Source organism: Rattus rattus, chromosome 2 (genome assembly GCF_011064425.1).
Source record: "Rattus rattus isolate New Zealand chromosome 2, Rrattus_CSIRO_v1, whole genome shotgun sequence".
NCBI classification, from domain to species: Eukaryota; Metazoa; Chordata; class Mammalia; order Rodentia; family Muridae; genus Rattus; species Rattus rattus.
This window is the reverse complement of record NC_046155.1, coordinates 123,322,018-123,343,605: the sequence shown is the minus strand read 5'-3', so window position 1 is coordinate 123,343,605 and position 21,588 is coordinate 123,322,018.

Genomic DNA, 21,588 nt, shown 5'->3' with positions numbered 1-21,588 from the left:
ACTTGAGAAATCATCCTCTATAAAAGTTTACTGAGAGTTTTCTTTTATTTTTAAAATTATGAATTGCTTTTTAAAAACAATGTTCTTTGGGCTGTTTTCAATATTATCACCTAATTTTATCCTTTTTTACAATTTGCTTATAATATGGGCTAAATTAACTGAAATTTTTTCTAATGTTAAATCAGACTTTTACACTTAGGCAAATCCCCATTGGTTGGGATTATCATTATTTTTGTACATTGTGATATTTGACTTTCTAATGTTTTGATGATGTCATCACCTTTATTTTACTTCTAATATTTTTGTCAACTCTTGTTAGTGATGGGATGATGGCTTCATCAAATTATTAGAATGATTGTCTCTGAGAGATTGTGTAGAATTCATAAATGTCCTTTATAATGTCTGCAGTAAGGCCATGTGTGCATAGTCCTTTCAATGATTATAAATTTTTATTTAAATTTTTGATTAAATTTAAATCCATTCAGGGTATCTACTACTACTTGTGTAAGTTTAAGTTGTATGTGGTTTTTGAGGAATTTTTCCATTTAATCAAGGTTATCAAATTTGTATGCATAGAATTTTGCATAGTGTTCCTTTATCATTTTAAGGTCTGTAAAATATGTAATTTTTCCTGTTTCACTTAAAATTTATCACAATTGATGTGCTTGTGTGTGTGTGTGTGTGTGTGTGTGTGTGTGTGTGTGTGAATGAATGCTCTCACATGTAAGACCAAAGGATTGAACACAGGTCATGAGGTTCAACAGCAGGTTCCTTTATCAACTGACACATCTCAAAAATTCCTATTTAATATTTGAATAAATAATTGTGTTCTCTTATGGTTAAAAGTGTATGGATTTTGCTAATTTTTTTTTCAAAGAATCAGTGTGAGATTTCATCTTGTCAATTTACTTTGAGAGACCTATAACACCAAACTCTGGGAAAAGATTAGCTATAAGATCAGTTTCTGCCTTGAATCTGCATAGCATCATTTCATAGGTTGAAGTCTAGGTGCAATAAAAAGAGACAAAGAAGAAATACAGTTCATGCAATCCAGTTCATTCATCCCCAGTCCCATCTCTTTCTAGCTACCATTATGTGACCTTCTCTCCTCTTTAAAACCTATTCTTCTGATAAACTAAAACCATGAGACAAAAATAATTCCTTACTTCAAAACATATGTACCGGGTATTAGGTTTTTGGGTTGTTTCTTTGTTTGTTTTGTCAACTTGACACAAGTTACTGTTTCTGAAAATAAAAAAAAACTTACACTGCCAAATTGCAATCAGATTGACCTGTAGGCAAGTCTATACATCATTTCCTTAATTAATGATTGATGTGCATAGGTTCATCCCTCTGTCAGTGCCACCTGGGCAGGAGGCTCTGGGTAAGCAGGCTGAGCAAAAGATGGAGAACAAGCCAATAAGCAGCATTTTTGTGTGGTCTCTACTTTCGTTCCTGTCTCCAGGTCACTGCCTTGAGACATTTCCTTTGACTTTCATCAATGATGGGCTGTAATAAGGATGAGTAAGGCAAATAAACCTTCTCCTCAGAAAATAGGTCTCGGTCATGATGTTTATCATCCAAACAGAAAGACAACTAGATGTTTTGATCACAGCTATAACACTGGCTAATACAGAAAGTTGATTATATATAAAGTATAACATTACTGTGACTTAAGTTAACCAGGAATTGCTGATGTCTTTGGAACTGCTCTGTAGGAAAAATGGCAAAATTTGGAAATTGAGACAAAGAATGCCACAAATGTGCCACAAGCAGTGCCTACTGGTGATTCTGATGAAGGCTAGAAAAACCAGAATGCCAAAGAGAATATGGGTGATGACTGCTCAAGAGTTTTGACATCGGAATGAAGACTGGAGCATTTGGCATACATACCATTTATTTTAATTCTGGTGAAGAATTTTTACACATTCTATCCATGTTCTAAGACTGTAGACATTTAAATATAACTCATAAACTGATCTAGCAATGATTTCAATGCAGCCAACCATTATGTCTGAGGAATAGACAACCCTTCTTCTTTAGATTTCCATGAGTTTATTGTGTTCTTCTTTTACTAATTGCTGAACATATAAATTAGAAAGTTAACTTCAGATATCTCTTCTTTTTTATATATCTTCATATACATCTCATTCTACAAATTTTATTCCAAGTACCACCTTAGACTCATCTTGCAAAGTTTGGCAAACTGTATCTTCCTCTTCCTCTTCCTCTTCCTCTTCCTCTTCTTGGTTCAAAATATTTTCTACTTTGTTTCAAAATTTCCCTTTCGAGTCCTATCATTTAGAAGCATGTTCATTTAGAGGTCATCAAGTTACTTATCGGTTGGTCATTTCTGATTTAATTCCCTTGGCCTTCAAGCAGCTATTGTGAAACATGTATATTTTTAGAATGTACTAAAAGCTGTTTTATGACACAGAGTGTCGTCTATTTTCGTAGATGCCTCCTGTGACCTTGAGAAGCATGTACATCCTGTACTTGATGGATGACGTTGTCTGTAAATGTGAACTCTAATTAATAACATCATTGAGTTCTTACCACTGTCTGCTCACTTGATCTCCCCATTTCTGATAAATAGGTGTTGAAGTTTCCATCCATGATAATGGATTCATTTATTTCTTAAAGCTCAATAATTTCTTACTACAGAGTCTGATATTCTGCAAGGTGCATGTCTGTAAAGAATTGGTATGTATTCTCAACAAATTGATCTCTTTATTATTAGGTAACATCTTTCTTTATGATTGATAGATTTTGGCTCTGACATTGCTTCTATCTGAAATTAATAAGAAAAATCTTGTTTTCTTTTTAAAATCAAGTTTGTATAGTATATGTTTCACTGTTTGTTGTCATTAATATTCTTCTATAGAAAAACAAGTTTTTGCCATATGTGGCTTATCATTGTGTTTGAACACCTTACTCATATGATTCTTTTTAAACCTCAAAGGATAAATTTTCTGATGCTCTGACTAAAGTTGGCTATTGCATAAGCCTTTGCTCCATCTCATTTTTAGGCTCTGTTCTCTCAGGTTCCGACTCCCAACTAGAATGGAATTATTTTTTTCTTCCTTCCTCCCTCCCTCCCTCCCTCCCTCCCTCCCTCCCTCCCTTCCTTCCTTCCTTCTTTTCTTCCTTCCTTCCTGTCTGTCTGTCTTTTTTCTTTCCATGCTTTGAGGCAGTTTCATTTAAGAGACTAGACTAGCCTTGATCTCACAACCCTCCTATTTCCATCCTATCTTTTAGTGTTTCATTACTCCGAATAGGCCCATGACCATGGCAACTATTTTAAAGGAAAACATTTAATTGGAGCTGGCTTACAGTTTCAGAGGTTTAGTCCATTATTGTCATGGTGAGAAACATGGTAGCATGCAGGCAGATATGGTGCTTGAGAAGAAGGTGAGAGTTCTACATCTTGATCTAAAGGCAACATGGGAGGGGGAATGTGTGTCACAGTAGGCAAAACTTGAGAATAGGAGACATCAAAGCCTCCCACAGTGACAAATTTCCTCTAATAAGGCCACATCTACTAAAAATGGCATTCCCTTTGGGCCAAGCATCCTTGGGCCAAGCATTCAAACACATGAGTCTATTGGAGACTTTACCTGTTCAAACCATCACGAGCTTCTGATGGATAGAATTATAAGTGTTTGGGTTAAGTTTTCTTCTAAACACTATTTAGTCTTGCTTTGTTTTTTGAGCCACTCTAACAACATCTGACTTTTTATTAGTACAATTGCTTTTGTAACTTGAGAGTCAGTTACTGATATAGCTGGGTTAGCATTTGGCATAGTTGTTCCTGGTCCATGTTTGCTCTTCTTGCTACATGTCCCTGTGTGAGTTTTCTATTGTTTTTCATCCTTTTGTAGTTTAAAGTGCATACTTTATAAAATTCTATTTTCTTCATGCCAATTTTACTTCCTTTTAAAATACCGGTCCTAGGTTTGCAATGTAAAATTATTATAAACCCTCATCCAGTTTAAAAGAACACTATATTGTTAATTTATAATGACCAGCTTCCCAATTCATTTTGGGATTTGTAAAACTAATTTCACTTGGATATAATTGTATTATATATACTCATATATCATATGCACATGATAATACAGAATCAAAGATAGAACTGAACATTAATATGTTAAAACATTGTTAGATAAGAATTTAAAGATATTACTTACCTTTTTATTCTTTTTTAATTCTCTTCTTTGTATAAATATAGATGTCAACCTCGCTTTTTCTTATTAGATACTTTTATCTTCTTTCTTATAAGATACTTTCCTAAGCATCACTTCTTCAATTTTTTGTTAGCTTGATAAAAATTCTAACTTGCTTTCTCCCACTAGAAGATATTACTTTCTCTGCTTAGATACATGCTTTTCTGAGATGTCATTAGTAATTCATCATTTTTCTATGGAGAAAGTTTTCCTATTCTGTGGATACATTTGTTTTCTAAATTCATGAGATGTTATGCCTGTATATATTTTACTTTTAATCATATGATGTTTTACATCTTTTCAGTAATAATAATCTCTAAGCTTCCTGATGTATAAATCTGTGGCTAATAATAAATTAGGGTAATTTTCCTACATTATTGTTGATTAAACATTTCATCTCTTTTTTTTTAGATATTTACAGTCATTATTTTCTCCATTAAACATGCATGTTATACTTTTGTTCCACTTCACAGTCTGTGGATATGAAATAATTTCCCTGCGACTTTTTCTCTCACTGATGGTCAGTTAAGCTGATTTTTTTATTTGTTCTTCTGAGTTCCACAATTGTCTCCTTGGTTGTTTCCTGTGCACTGGTCTAAGTTACACTTTCCTTCTATTGGTGTGGTTTTGCTCTCCAGCTTTGCTTTTAGCTCATTTTAGGATTTCCATCTGCCCTCATCGTCCGCCTGTGCTGTGGGTTGGCCTTTCTGTGTATTAGAATCTTAAATAAGCCACAGTTGTTTGAAATCTAGATCCGGGGTCATTGTAAGACTAATTGCATTGCTTACATTTTCCCTCATTCTGTTGCCTACTTTTTGTATATGACACGTGGACATGAGGTACAAACTATGTAAGAGAAACACTTGGAAATGGTTTCTGAAGGGTGTCCTGGTAAAGAAAATTTGAAGGATGGCATGCTCTACTCTCCTGATTGAAGCCTGTTAGAGAGCTGTATCTGTGAACTATGTACACTGTGTGTCTTGTTCACCATTTTTAAATGAAAGTGATAGCCAGAGTGTTTTCTACTGTGAATTCTGAAGTTTCTTGGAGTTGGTTGTCTCTCATGTATCAAGTCACTATGGGGTTAGTAAGAGACCATCAAATTGGACTTTGGTTGAATAGTTTCCCTTGAGAGCAAGGCTTGTTGAGAAAAAATGCTCTAGCATATTTGAAAATTGTTCCCCTTCCTTAATTGCTACTACAAACCTAAACCCACAGAGAGCTCTTCCTTATTCCTTACACACACACACACACACACACACACAGAGAGAGAGAGAGAGAGAGAGAGAGAGAGAGAGAGAGAGAGAGAGAAACACACTATTGACTAAAAAAAGTAAGTCTACGAGGCTATTGTTTTCAAAAATGACTTTTTTAAAAAAGTCAATCCACACTAATAAAAATGTTGTAGGGAAAGACTATTGAGGCTTTGTTTTGGGAGTAACAGCAAGGGGAGTGATGTTATTGATCTGCCCTTTGCTTTGGCTGCATCCTGCTTCTCATTGGCTGATTCCCATCAACAACCTGGGGGCAGGCAATTGGCCAGACAAGTAGACTCTTTGACATGATCCAAACATATATCATTCATTTTGAGTTGACAGGCTGATTTCCAGTGGATTTTTCTTGGCAAAGAGGTGAGAGAGGGTAGGAATTGAGAGTCAGATCAGAGAATGCCAATACAGTGATGAGTGGATCGATTGCTACAGCTTGTGGACACACACTGGATGCAAGGGAGACTCTCAAAGAATGCTTGAAGCAGCTGTGCTGTCCCACTAAAAGACACTATAGAAACCTTCAATTTGAATGGGTCTTTCAATTTTTTTCTTTTCTCTTATTATTTTTTAATTTGCATTTCAAATGTTATCTCCTTTCCCAGTTTCCCCTCTAGAAGCTCCCTATCTCATCCCCCTTCCTCCCATTTCTATGAAAGTGCTCCACCACCCTCCCACCCATTCCAGCCTCCCCACCCTGGCATTCCCATATGCTGGGGGCATCAAGCCTTCACAGGGCCAAGGGCCTCTCCTCCAATTGATAGCCATCCTCTGCTACAACTGTGGCTGGAGCTGTAGGCCGCTCCACGTGTATTCTGGTTGGTGGTTTAGTTCCCGGGAGCTCTGGTGGGTCTGGTTGGTTGGTATTGTTGTTCTTATGGGGTTACAAACCCCTTAAGCTCCTTCAGTTTCTCACACATATTTCAGGATTTCTGCTGAAGAGTCAAACAAATCTGGTTTTACCACCATCCTTGGGCTGATGTAGCCTTTACCCCAGTTAGTAAATATCTGCATGCCAGCATGAGGAGCTGATTTCTATCCAGCACCTATGTGAAATGTCATGTACAAATGGCATGCCCCTTATAACACTAGTTCTGAGGAGGCTCAGGCAGGAATATCACTGGGACTCACTACCAGGCAATCTGTCCTAATCAGTAGACCCTAGGACCTAGGAGAGGACCTGTTTCAAAACAGAAGTTAACTGGTTCCTGAAGAACAATTCATGAAACTGACCTCTAGCTACCACCCAATCCCCACCGCAACACACACACCACCATCCACACCCATGCATACATGAAAACTAAAACAAGAAATAAGTGCCAATCTTAATAGATATGGAACTCTATTTGCTTCCTCTCTTGAGTAAAGCAAAACAGCCAAACATGCTTAGCTCATGTTAGTTGCTCAATAAAGATAAGGAAGATTTGGCATTAGCTATGTATGTGGGTAGGAAAATAAGAAACCAAAGACATAATATGAATGCCTACTTTGAAGAACCAGCTTGGTCTCTTTGGCTCTCTCTGACTATGTGAGAGAATTGAGTGTTCATTCTTCGGTGAGGTCAGGAGACCTCTGTACTATCAATATTGAAAAAGCAAACTGCAGCTGTGGCTGCCTTGACTGTTTTTACTCCTAGAAAGGGTCAAGCTTGTATTAGAGTGGCAGTACAGGAATTGCCTAAGAACTCTGCTCTGGACTCTGAGCCCTTCAGACAGATCAATTTCACCCTAATGAATCAACCCTTGAAACCTACAGTCGGCAGATCTCCCTGCCTGAGCTCTGTGGGCAAGAGATGCCCCAGTCACAAGTTGGGTTTCCTTTCTCATTTCAATGCAATTAGGATGCTTTCTTTCTCTGAACCAGAAACCAGCTGCCAGAAGAAATGGTCTGGGAACATTGCACTTGGTTCGTTGGAGGACCAGGCAAGCTAAGGGTTGATAAAGGGCTAGAGGGGCTCATTTTGTAGGGAAACATTCCTCTGCACAGCAGAAAGGTGAGGATTGTGCTACATGCCACTGACCTGACTATTTGGCTTATTGTAATTAGTACAGCATCCAAATGGAATCCTGAATGTTTCCATAATTCCTCCAATTACCGAGTACTCTCTAGGAGGATGTTCTCTTTTCTTCTTCCTTCTGCCCTGTTGAGTTCTGAAGAATAGTACTGCTGAATTAGTCTTCACTGCCATTCAGACAGAGGTGTTGCCTTTCTTGGTAGCAGACAGCTGTCTTTAGAGATCCTGCATCCCTCCCGTTTACATCCTTAATGAACGCTGTAGACAATGAATACGGTTTGGAAAGAGTTTCCAAGCCCCATGGTCTGTATAATTGCACCCAGAACTGGGCTTGTGGTGCCTGCAGACACATCAGAGGCCATATGTTATGAGAAAAGGGGGCAGTTTTTCAAGTATAGGGCAACAAGTATGGACTGTGTGCCTCCGACTCCAAGTTTTCCGTGAGTAAACAGGAGGAAAATCGTTTCCTAAATAGACAACAGAAACAAAATGCCAGTCGCATGCCTCGGTAGCGTTCCATACAACTCAGTGCTTCTGTCAGATTTCCAAAGTACAACACTAGATCAGGGAACCAACAGCTTGATGGTTGTTTTTCTGGGAGTTTGACAGATGCCATAGCTTCAAGAGAAGTGCAGCTTCAGTGCAGCCAATACAAGGAGCATCCGTTCTCCACTCCCAAGCGCTAATGGAGAAGAGTTGGGCCCATTAAAACAAGAAGTAATGATGAGCATAAGATGAAGAAGTGTGGATGGATTTAAAGAGAACTTTCACTGCGCAGATACTTGGTGCACGTTTAATATTGGGAAGTTTCCCAAATCAGAAATATAGTTGAATGTTTTTCTTTCTGCCTCCTAACAACTAAGCTTTATGGTTCACCCTAATCTCATGAATCTTGTATGTGTGCTATTTTATAGCTTGTTACAAGGTTCCACCCATGTAGATGTACATGTGTTTCCAGCAAATATATGGAGCTCTGAAATGCTCACTCTAATCCAGTTTTAGAATGCTAGCCCCACCTCTGCTTGACTGATCAATCCCACCAGAATTTATTCTCTCAATGAACCCCAATAAGGTAATAATCTTGATTCTTTTTCTATCCATTTTATTTTTCCAATGTCCATATAAGTAGTATCTTATAATATACCATCTTCAGAATGCGATTTCTTCCTTATGACACAGTTTCAAGGTTTCTCCATCATGTTATATGCACCAATACGTGGTTCCTTTTATACAGCTGAGTAGTGTTCATTGGGGTGGATATACCACATTCGATTTATCCATTAATCAGTTCACAAATACCAGGATCCTTTCTGCTTTGGAAATACTATACACAATGTTGCCATGTATATCTCTAAAAAATTGTTTACTGGATATGTGTTTCTCTAAGACGGAACTTGCTAAGCTATATGTCGAGCATATTTTTCATGCTAAGGTAACTATTTGCTTTAGGTACCTGAGCATTTTATATTCCTATGAGCAATGTATAAAGACTCCAGTTTCTTTACCTCCTTATAAATATTTGTCATCCCCATCATTTTGTTTTTTCTTGGTTTAGCTTTCTTCATCTTTTGAGACAGGGTCTTACTCTGTAGCCCAGAATGTCCTGGGATTTATAGTGTATAATATACACCTTAGGATGTGCTTAAACTTACATAAATTCTCCTGCCTCCACCTCTGAAGTGCTAGGGTTTCATGGTCTTTAAATGTAGGTCATTGAAACCATTTTGGCTTAGAATTTTCTTTATAGAAAATACATTTTTAGTCTTAATTTAATTATTTTATTAGAAATAATAAAAATTTAATTTTACTCTCTCTTGCGATAAATTAGACCAACTGTGGACTTTTAGGGATGTGTCTGTATTTGCACCCTTAAATGTCTAATAATTTTTAAATCATTTTTCTTCTTGGTTTTAATCATCTGTACTTTGTCCTCCCTTTGGCTGTCTGCTAATCATCAGGGTAAATGTTGCTGACTTTGTACCAGGGAATGAATGTTGATGTCTACATGTTTTCTATTTTAATAGCTCCCATCATAATGTTTATTGTTTCCTTGAGCTTGATTACCATCTGTTTGTGTTTAGTATTCTGTGGCCTGATGATAGAAGGTGAGGCAGCGGTGTAGATCCTTCCTGTCTCTCCAAAGAACTCCACCTCAGGTGGATCCTCTGTCTTGATTATATGGTATTTTCCTTTCTGAACATTTCAATTATCATGTTTCTTCTGATTTATTTGCTGTGTGTGTGTGTGTGTGTGTGTGTGTGTGTGTCTGTGTGTGTATGCCATATACATACGTGCATGTGGGTAGGTGTGTGTACCTCTGTATGAACATGTGGAAGCCATGGCTGTCTTCCTCTATTTCTGGAGCTTACGGAATGACCAGGCTGTCTTGTCAGCAAGCTCCCAAGATCCTTTCTGTCTTCACTTCCATGTTCTTTGATGACAGATGTCTGCCACTGTGTCTGAACTTTTACAAGGGTCCTGGGGATCTGAACTTAGGTTCCTACGCCTGCACAGCAAGCTCTTTACTCACTGTGCAATCTCCTCAGCTCTTGTTCTGTACTTTTCGGGTGAGTTTTTAAGTTGCGTGTTTCTTCATTTATCAATGTCTGGTGAGTAAGCTCTACCGCTTTCCTTTGCTTTGAATATGTGATTTAATTCTGCTTTGATAAGAGAACATATTTTTCATTCTTCTAAATTTGTGAATATTTTATTATGAATTTAGCATATGAGTTTTCAGGAAGGGTGCTCCAGATTCTTGACATGAACACGCATTTTACAACCTCCAAGCAGAAGGTAATGGGTATCTTAATTATAGCAGGTTGGCCTTCGGGATTCTTCTGGTATACATCTTTGCATATATCCTGTTTAGTTGTAACACATGCTCCCGAGAACGGAATACTGATGTTTTCAAACCATTGACATGACTTTTCGCCTTTTCTTCATTTCTGTTAATTTTTGCCTCCTTGTTTTGGAACCGTGCTATCAAGGGTTTATGTGTTTGTAATTACTATCACATCTTGCTGAATTTGATCCTTCTGTTCTTGTTTATGCATAGTGTTTGTGGTAATAAATCTTCAATCTATCAATATAATTTATATTAATATGAAGACTCATATTCCCTGAGACTTGTGCTTTCTTGCTATACATTTCCTTTTATTTTCACACTTAATATGGTCTCTTTTTATGGTACATATTCTATGTGTATAATTTGCATCTTTGAATCTGGAATGCCCTCTGAACTGAGGTTCCAGTTATTTTTTAATTTGTAGTCTCCAGTTTGAACTTCCTGCTTTTCAGTATGACTTAATCGCCCATTCACCCTTGATGAAACAATTACGTCTTGGAATTACCACTAGTATTTTGCTCTTTGAGATTTGTTGTTCTCTTTTTATTCTATTGTTGGTCCTTTGCTTTCTTTATTTTGTGTTGAATGGAAATTTTAATTGTGTAAATTTAATTCCTTTGTTGGTTTTCCCATTGCTTTAAAATTTATTTCATGAATGTTTTCTAAATAATGCCATGCACATTTCAACTTACAGCAAGCTAATTTAGGTTGAACCCTGGTGAAATATAGGAATTTGCTGTAACAAGGCTTCAGTTCTTCCATTATTTGTGCTGAGGATTATTATATTTTATACTCTTTCATGTCAAGAATTGGAATAGATAGTGCTATAGCTTTTCTTTCCTTCTAGCTTACATTTTAAAGCTTAGGGAAGAAAGGAGAAAATATGTGCATCCATGTATAATAGGTTATATTTACACATATATTTAGGTGAGGATATTTTGCTATTCTTTATCTTTTCTTGTAGATTTGAGTTACCATCTGGTGTCATTTCCTTTCAACATAAATGACTCTGGTTAGCTGGAAAAGCACCATTTCAGCTTTGATTGCCTGACATGTTTTTATTTTGTCTTCAGTTTTGAAAGATACTTTCGCTGGCAGTCTGACCGTGTTTCATTTGTTTATTTTGCTTTCATTGACATGAATGTGCCACCTCTCTGCCTTTTAGCCCCCCATTGTTTCTGAGAGGACATCACCCATTAGCATTATTTGCTCTTCATCCCAATATAAAAGAAATTCTCCTTCTTGTCTTTGGCTATGAGCTGCAACTAGTCAAAATGCAGACTGTAAGTGACTATGGGGAGCCCCACCCCAGCTGATATATCTCATAAGCAAACAATTCACCCAAGGCACAAGGGAACCAGCAGAAGAGAGGGTAGGAAGATTGTAAGAAACAGAAGACCAGGATGTCTGCTGGGAGATAGTGTCTTTTATGTATGACAGAAAAGCCGTTCTCATGAAATCTCAACAATATGGTTTCCTCAACAAGATCAGCATAAGGGCAATGCCAGTTGACATACTACCATAGACAAGGGGAATTCACATAGTCCTATCCCTAGAATAAGAGCTGTGGGCAGACAGTGGCTGCCAAAAGAGAGAAAAATCAATCTCCAGCAGGGTGGAGCTCCTATGTACTTTGGGGAATTCCAAGTGATCAATCCTGGACACACATACATATGAACAAAACTAAAAGGACTCAGTAGGTTTTATGTACATATGTGCATAGATTTAGATATGATAGAGGCAGGCAATTATGGGTATGTTCATGTATACAGTAACAATAATTAAAGATGAGGTCATGAGTTTGTGTGGAGAGCACAAGAGGAGTGGAAGGGGAGAGAGGGAGGAGTGGGAGTATTTTGAATGCAAGTGCTTATGTATGAAGTTCTCAAAACTATATTTAAGAAATCTATTTGGTTAATATGACTAGGTGCGATCTTATTAATGTTTATATTACCTGGAATCCGTTAAGTTTCATTAATTGGCAGATGAATATTTTTGTTGACATTTGGGGAGTTGGGGGTTCTTCTGTTTTCATATTTCTACTTCCTCTCCCTCTGTTCATATCTTAAAAGCTCTGTGACATGTTTATTGATAGCTTTGTGTTATAGCTACTTATCAGATGTTTCTCCTTGATGACCCAGTTGGACAAATCTTATTGTTCTTTCATTACATTTACTGAGGATTTTATGTTTTCCTTTGGCATCCCAATACTGATTCAGAGTCCGTCATGTAACTTTCATTGTATGTTCCTACCATAGAATTTATACATGACTGCTCTTGTACTTTTAATTTCTTGATTGAAATTTTCTACTTTACTTATGCACTGTGTCACTGTAATATCTTTCCAGTACTTTGAAGTCTTTTAGGTAAAGCATTCAAGTCTTCTCAAAGGAAGATTCTTTTTTTGTTGTTGTTATACGTTAAACTGTCTTCTGAATTCCTCATAAAGTTCCTGAAATCCATAATATTGTGCTAAAATTCAATGTTTTTGAAGGCTTATCTCTAATAATGTGTGTGCAGATGGATGTAAGTCCCTGTGGAGACCAGAAGAGGGCATTAGATCCTCTGGAGCTGGAGCAACAGATGGGTGTGTGTCACCCGCTGTGAGTGCAGGGGACAGACAGGTGCCTCTGTAAGAGCACTCAGTGCTCCTAACTGTTGAGCCTTTGCTTCTGTCAGTGGACAGCCTTGCATTTTCATTCATCTTATTTAGTCAAAGGTTTTTGTTTTGCTTTGCTTTTTGGTTTGTTGGTTTGTTTGTTTATCTTCCACTGCCTTTGTTTTGCTTTGTTCATAGTAACTCACTTTGACTAAATTCATGGAAAATGTAGTATGTGCCTGCTGTCATTCTTGCTCAATTTAAAAAAAAAAAAATAACCCTTAGTTTTATTTGTATGTCTTTCCGTGTCACACTGACCTGCTCAGCATGAGGGATTAGGCTGTATTTGAGAAGTTGTGCTCAAACATCTCAATTTCAGTAGTCTCTACACTCTGCTAGCAAATCTGTCAATTGTGGGGAACACATTCCAATTCACTCAAGCATTTGTTTGTTTGTTTGTTTGTTTGTTTACATTCCAGCCATTGCTCTCCCTTCCCAGTCCCTCCTCCCACAGTTCCTCATCCCGCTCCTCCCCCCCCCCAGCCTTTGAGAGAGTGCTCCCACATCCCAGCAGGCCTCCATTCCCTGAGGCCTCAAGTCTCCCCAGGATTGTCAGTGACTTCTCATACTTTCTACAGTCCCCGCTCCACATGCATGAAGACTTGAAGCAGGCAGACATCATGTGTGGGTAACAGGTTTTAGCTCACCTCGTGGGTGTGTATAATCTACCACAATGTCATCTAGGAATTGACAGAGGACTTCTCAAGGCACCTTATGGTTGTCATACATCTCAGACTCTCCTTTGAAATTCCCGACTGTGCCACATTTTCCTTTGACTTGCTGAGTATTAATTCGTTTGAGATGGTGATGGCTGGACGTGCTGACAATGCTGTTTAGTGTGAGATGCTTTTTCCTGTTTATTGCAAACCAGCCCTCTCCTTTGATGAAGTTTGTTTTTCACAGACAGGCCCAGCTTGTTAGAACCCTCATGCCAGATGAGTTTTGAGCAGAAAATGAAAGCAGCCAAATGCAAGGATGGCACCAATTTGAGTTTTGATTTTTTTGACCTGTTTATAATTTTTTGAGAGTTTCTTATATGGGGACTGTATTGACATCATTTCCCCCTTCCTTCCTGCCCTCCAACTCTTTCCATATGCTCCACCCTCCCCTGCTCTCTCTCTCAACCTGTCTTAAATTTTATTGTCATTCTTTAATACTGTATATGTACATATGCATATATATTTATTCATTCAACCTATACATCCCAATGAATACATTTAATGATGCTCACAAGTGGGGAGTGCATTTGTTTGTGTACATTTGTGTGTGTGATTTGTGTGTGTATGTCTGCATATGTGTATGTGGTGTGTGTGTATGTGTGTGTATATGTATATGTGTACGGGCATGTGGTATATGTGTATGTATCTGTATGTGTGTGTTTATGTGGGTGTGTGTGTGTGTGTGTGTGTGTGTGTGTGTGTGTGTGTGTGTGTTTAGAACTTAACCCCTTGGGATAAGAAAACCTATCGGGACTTTTCTTAGAGAAGACTCTTCCTCCAGGCAGCATGCATTAATTGTCTGTAGCTCTTTGTCTCTGGGTAAGACCTTGAAAATGGTTTTCCATGAATGTTGTCCTGCGTATTGGTGTTGAGTCTTCCTACTTGAAGTTCAGCATTTTTTATAAATACTGTGTCACAGTTTGACAGATAGCTATTTGGTGATTTCTGAAGCCCATTTTTTTTTTAAAGTGCCATTTTTTTTCCTAGCTGATTTTTGGAGAGACGATATCTAAGTTACAAAATGATCATATTGGTTCAGTGATTATTTAGCTTTTTTTAAAAGATAGTTCTACCTAATGAACTCACTTTGCAGTCAACACTGACTGTGAATTTGCAGTCCTCCTGCCTGATCCTTTCAACTGTTCAAATTGCTTTACTGTGCCCTGTCTTAATGGTCTTATAGAAGGAATGCATGAAAGAAGTCATAAGAGGAGCTATCATACTTGACCCACTAAACAATAAACTATGATGTCCCCCTTCATTCTTCCTCTCACATGATAGCAGGTCACTTCACAGTTTGGTCAGTACATATGTTATTAATACCCACACTTCATTCAGTGTCTCCAGAAAGAGAACCCAGCACTGCCACTATGGCCTCATTCCATGAAGTAGTTATTCGAATTCTTTGTTAGATGAAAAATATATTAACCTAAACTTAGTAGACAAAATGGGAGGTTCAACCGTTCAGTCAACATTACTTTAACTCTAGTGAGGATCCATGATAGAAGATACTACATCAGATTTCCATCAAAGGAATTTATGGTCCCTTATAAATAAACATCTTTGTTCTTAGTTTTTGAACGTAGCAGTAGACCCATTGACAGGACAAATGGAGACTATAATGATGCTAATAAAATTCAACACTTCTTGAGTACATGCTATCTTCTAGATATTAGTAAGAGCTTGGCAAATTCCTTTAGGCTTTGAAATCCTGCTGGCAAAACCAGCTGAAGTGAGCTGCCTGGTTAAACTCACCATTACCACAGGGATGAGCCCCAGGGAATTCATGGGTGGGCACTCTGAATGGAGACCTGCTGCTTATTGAATGTGCAGAGGGGCTCAACGTCTAGACAGAGAATGACAATCTGAAAATATTTTTCTTTGCCATTCTTAGTTGTGAAGGATATTGGGGAAAAAAAGATAGATGATGAGTGTAAAATTTCAAATGAGTCCACAGATTTTTGTGCTTTGCCTCATCAAATTGCTGGGCCCTAAGATGGGTCCCTAAGAATGGGTTTCTCTGGATGTTGCAGTAGCTAGGTTGCTGTGCACACTGGGTGCACATCCGGCATAATAACCAAGCATTTCCACAGCTAGAATGGTTGCAAACAAATCATTGAGGGGCTAGGGAATGCAAATTAGAATTGCCAGCAGGCACTGAATCCAAGGGCATTTGTTAAGCATAACAACAGGTTAGAAAAACAAGGTCATGGCCTCCAATAATTCTTCCCTTTTGGACCAATATTATGCAAATTACAAGGAAATATCAGGGTAGCCGTTTCTCGGAGAATGAAATTGCTGAATGTGGATAGACTTTATTTCAGATAAAAATGGAACTAAGTATAAAATGGAAAAGAAAATGGAGTTCTGGGCAGTTTTGTTCCCAAGCTTCCTGATGCATGGCACAGTATCAGTTGGGCTTATTGTCTGGGACCAACTGTGGCTAGTTACATTTGCCTGAACCCGGATCCTCATCCTGATAACACTGTTTGCACAGCATCCAGGAAGGAAAGCCTCTTCTGCTCCAGGAGCCCTGGACTTGCATCAGAACAGACCTTTTCGACAGTGTGCGTTGGTTTTAATGAAAAGTCACAAAAAAAGGATACTCTTCTTGGTACTTGTGCAAGTGAGAAAATAAAGAAGAATAATCACTCAGGCCATGCCTCCCTGCTCAATCGTGTTGGCCCAGGAAACCTTAATGCCAATACCTCATATACCCTAGAACATAGACACATCCACCCTTGTGCTAATATTCAACAGTTGCCGTCAGCTGAAAGGATACGATAGCTTTACCAGGCAGGCATCCTTTGAGCATCAAACACCTATTTCCTATAGGCAGAGATGCACTGACAACTAGATTCAAAGGGACAATGATTTCCAAGGCTTAAGAAGCAGCAAGATGTCACCATTGTTGCGGCCTCGGGCTATGAACATTACTTATTCATTCCTTCATCCATTATTTTATTAAACAGTGTCTGGACAGGGCCTGGATTAAATGTCGGAAGAATTACCAATATGCAGAGGGCATGTTCGTTGCTTTGTTAGATGTCCTGATCTTATTTCTGTCACTTCTGTTCTCTCTCTTGTTTCACTCATGTCCTTCAGCAGTTGTCACATGTCATTTCTGTGAACAGAACTTAATTAAATTTTTACTAAGCATAAGAATCCAATTGCCCTAATACTGCAGGTTTACCAAGAACCGTGTCACCTCTGCCTGTACTGTGCGACCTTGCACTGGGACAGTCTTTATTCACAGGAGCCCATGACTTTCTTCTGTCAACCTTCTATGGTTTGTTCAATGATACACACTTATTGTTATTTTTTAAAAAGTTTTTAAAAACATGGGTTTCAAGCAGCCTGAGCTGGCAGCACACCATGGAGCCAAGAACAGTCCCAAAGTCTTGATGCTCCGGACTCGACTTCTCAAGATCTGGGATGAAAAGTATGCATTCCTGCACTTATCTTGATTATTTCAATTCTCTGTGACCTTTATCTTAATATATTGCAGAAGTGGTAATGGCTCATGTGATATATGTTATAAGTCTTACAGGAAATAATAAAGCTGCTCAAAATAAAGGTGTGTATAGTGTCCACTCATCAATCCTCCTTTCTATCATGTGGCCATTCTCAAAAAAACAATAAAAAGTGAAAAAATATGCAGTTGGCCAAAAACAATGTTAATAACAGACACTTTCCCACTTCTATCAGATGGATGTTTGATGCAGAGGGCATGGAGGGGTGTTACATACTGGTTTGTTTCCCCTGGATGGTGCATCCTGCATTCTTAAAGAACCCTGGGCCAGCGTCCCAGGAAAGATGCCACCTACAGTGAGCTGGTCCCTTCCCCAATAAAACACTGATTAAGACTATGTCCTACAGGCTTGCCTATGGGGTCAATATTATGGGGACATTTTCTTCATTGGGGTTCCCTCCTCTCAGATGACGTCAGCTGTGTCAAGTTGACATAAAACAAGTCACTACAGTAAGCAGTCTCGTATGTCATAGTAACAGAGAGATCAACAGCTCTCATCTCTTAGCTTTCATGATAGTAGCACCTTTATCTACTATTCTGGGAGTGAGAGAAGAAGTAGTTGGGGACAACACAGGACACAATGCTCTTACTGGAAAAAAATGAGAGTTGGTTCTGTGGGTTCTCTCTCTCTAATGAGACCATTAATCCCCATCGTTTAGAACAAGTACTGATCTTATCTCACAGAGAAGCTTCCATTACCCTATCCATGCACCTAGGTTCTCAGGAAGGAGCTGAGATAAAATCTGATGAGGGCTATAAGGAGGTCCATAACCTGGTCAGTAACCATCATGAGTACGCTGAGAAATGGGTTTGGGGGAAGAAATGCCAAAGATACATATTATTACACATATTATATTATTATACATATTATACATGTATGGTGAATGAAACTCTCTCTCTCTCTCTCTCTCTTTCTCTCTCTCTCTGTGTGTGTGTGTGTGTGTATGTGTGTGTGTGTGCATGTGTGTGTGTGTGTGCGTGTGTGTGTATGTGTGTGTGTATACATATGCACATATGCTAAGGAAGGCCAGAATGCTGAACATCTTCCTCAATTACATCTCTGCCTTGCTTTTTAAGACATGTTCTCTTACTGAGCCAGAAGCTCACTGATTTGACTAGGCTGATTAGCCAGGAAGCCCCAGGCACTCATCTTCCTCTGGTGCTGAGATCACAAGCACAGGCTACCGTAATGCCTGCCTCCCTACACAGATGCTGGGGGGAGGTGGGTGTGAAGAATTCAGATCCTCTGCTTGTGTGGCAATTATTTTTACTAATTGAGTTGTCTCCCCCTGCTCTCCAGTAAATGAAGCTTTCTATTTTCTCAGGATTTCCTGAAAACTCTTTGGAAAGAGCAAGTACTTTCTGATCAAATAAGGCAGAATAAATTCCACCTCACTCATGGATTCCTCAGACTCTGGTCTTGCACACTCTAGAATGGCAGCTAGCTTGAAAAACAACTAGGGAATCCGATGGGGAGCAGCATCAGGAAAGAAAGGCAACATGAACTTGAACCTGACTGAAAAGGATAGGGAGGGTCAGTGGTAGGTTCTGCCATCTCCTTTGATCATGATAGACTTGGAAGCCAATTTGAAAGGGTGGCAGCAATTTCCCTTCTGTATACAGAAAGGGGGATGCTAGCAAGGGAAGGGCAGACTTACAAGAATTATTCATTCATCTGCCTGCATCTGTACTTAGTTTTTGGGTTTTATTGTTTATGTGTATGTGGTATGCATGTGTGTTTATGCATGCTGTCATGTGTGTGGACACATATATGTGTGAATGCATATGCATCTATGTGTGAGTATATAAGTATATGGAGGTCAAAGGTTGACATTAGACGTCTTCCGCTTTTGTTTCCATCTTTATTTATTGAGGTAGGTGCTCTTGTTCTACTCAGCACTCATCTATTCTGCTATTCTTGCTAGTCAGTTTGTTTGAGGATCTCCCAAACTCTGTCTTAAATTCTGAGCTCAGAGGACTTCTACAGTCAGAGAGATGTTCTATGTGTCCTCACACTTGTTTGGAAAACATTTTGTCTACTGAAGCATCTCTTCAGACCCTTTTGGTTTGTTATTGAGTTCGGAGGAGACTCTATTCTTTCTTTGTTCACTGAAGTCATGCGGTCATGGCTTTTACTCCAGTGGACATTGTTAAATGAATGACTGAATGGATGGTTGAGCATTGTCTGAGACTCTCCTTAAGCACTGACATTCCGGTCCAACCTGTCTCCTGCTTGTTGCATACGAGGTAGACATTGTGTCTAGAAGAACTCTTAGCTACTCTCCCAATGCCCCACTTTGCAAGGTAGATTAGTACAATGAACATTATTCTTGCTATATTCCTATAGGTTTGAAAACACTCCAGGGCTATCTTCAGCAGTCTGTGACATGTTACCTAAGATCAACAGTCTAATGTGATAGTCAACATAGAATCTGGCAAGTCCCTTTCTTTGAGGCAGGGGAAAGAAAAAAAGGCAGTAGGCAATGCAGTAGATCTCCTAAGAAGCAGCTTGCTCTGAGGTTGAGAGCAACGCTGAATAGCTGTAGCTACGAAATATCTCAGGATTTCTTGGCTATGCAAGTGCAGCACCGATGCTTGACCAATTAAATCAGAATTGATGGATCTAAGGAAGCTTGGGCTTGGACCTTTAAAAAAAAAAAACCCAGGTATATCATATTGTGGTCAGACTTGAAAGCTCAGGAGTTAAGGTTCTTTAACTCTGCTCTATTTAGGATCACATTAGGAAAAATTTACAAATCCCAAAGCTTATGGTACATCCCATATCAATTAAATCAAATCTCTGGGGCAGTAGCAAGAGCTCTGCTTTCTTACAACTCCCTCGTTGAGACCAATGAAGAGCCAGGGTTGAAAAGCAATATGGGAATCTATGAAACCATGTATACCCTTGATAGACGGCGCTACTGCTATTTGCTCATTGAATGCCAATCACTATCACTGCTTTAGAGTTTTGACCAAAACTAAATTGCTATTCAACCCTCATACAAGGCTATTCTTTTACATGGATAAACATTACCAGTTAAGTACTTAGAGGGGGGATAATTGTTTTATTTATTGTTTCATGATTCCTAGGTATCCGAAACAACAGAAATAAAATTCGCCACTATTAATTTAGTACCGGATCCTCATAGCAACCTTGAGAAGTGGTTCACACTCTCCTAAATATAGAGAAAAAGAACTGATGCTTACAGAAATTAAAGAATATGTCCAAGGTCATTCAGGGGAGAGAGACTGAAAATAGGATTTGGACTCCGATCTAATGACATGAAGGCCCAGGCTCTGCTTATAACACTTGACTTCCTTTTTTTTAATAAGAGCTGCATTGAAAAATCATTTACATACCATAAAGCTCACATGTTTTAAGCGTACAGTGATTTGTAGGAAATGTACAGGATAGTGGGAGCCATCACCACATCTCCTTTTTAAAACACTTCCGTCAGCCCTAAAGGATCCCTTGTGCCCATTTATTTGATTGGCTTAAAAGAATGGAGAAGGAGAAATCTTGGAGCTTTGGTTTTATTCCCAACCCTGTCATTTACATAGTCCTCTGACCTTGAAGGATACAGGAACCTCACTGGGCCTCAGCTATTTTTAATTAGTCACTCAGAGATAATAATTCCTGCCGGAGGAGGAGAAAGGTCAGACAAAGCACAGGGAGGTGCATTGTCATGGGGCGCTCTGAGAGTGGAAAGAGCTGCATCTTTCAAACTGCACAGAATCCTTCTCACCTTCCAAGTGATTTGGATCTGAAACTGAACTCAGGGAGTTGTAGTCACGCATGCCTAGCTGGTTCTCCCTCGCCCTTACGTTTTCCCTCCGTCGTTCTCTCACCTCATTGATGCATGTCCCATGACATTTCTCCCACAGCTACCTCAGTGCATGACAGTGTACAGTGTAGATCTCTTCTGACCACTGGAATGACAGATGATATTCAGAACAGGATGGCTTAATGCTCTGCTTTGGTTCTTAGGGGTTTAGCCATCTCTGGCAGAAGCCTGAGGTACCCATATGCTCCTGTAATGACTAACTGTCAGGGAGATGTATGGTGTCCTTTCAGCAGGAGAACACAAACAGATGCGGTGCACCATGGTATTTCTGGCTCCTTAATTAGCACTGTGGTGGGTGACAGGGAACCCAAGCGGACGCATTTGATCAGGGCCACAGGAGAGTCATGCCAAGGGAGCATCTTGTTTATCCAGCTCCAGAGTATACAGTGAACTCTGTTGAGCAGTAAATATATTCACAGTACTTCCATTTCAACTGCTTTAAGTTTTAATGCTTGGTTTGAGTCGGAGTGTGTGTATGTG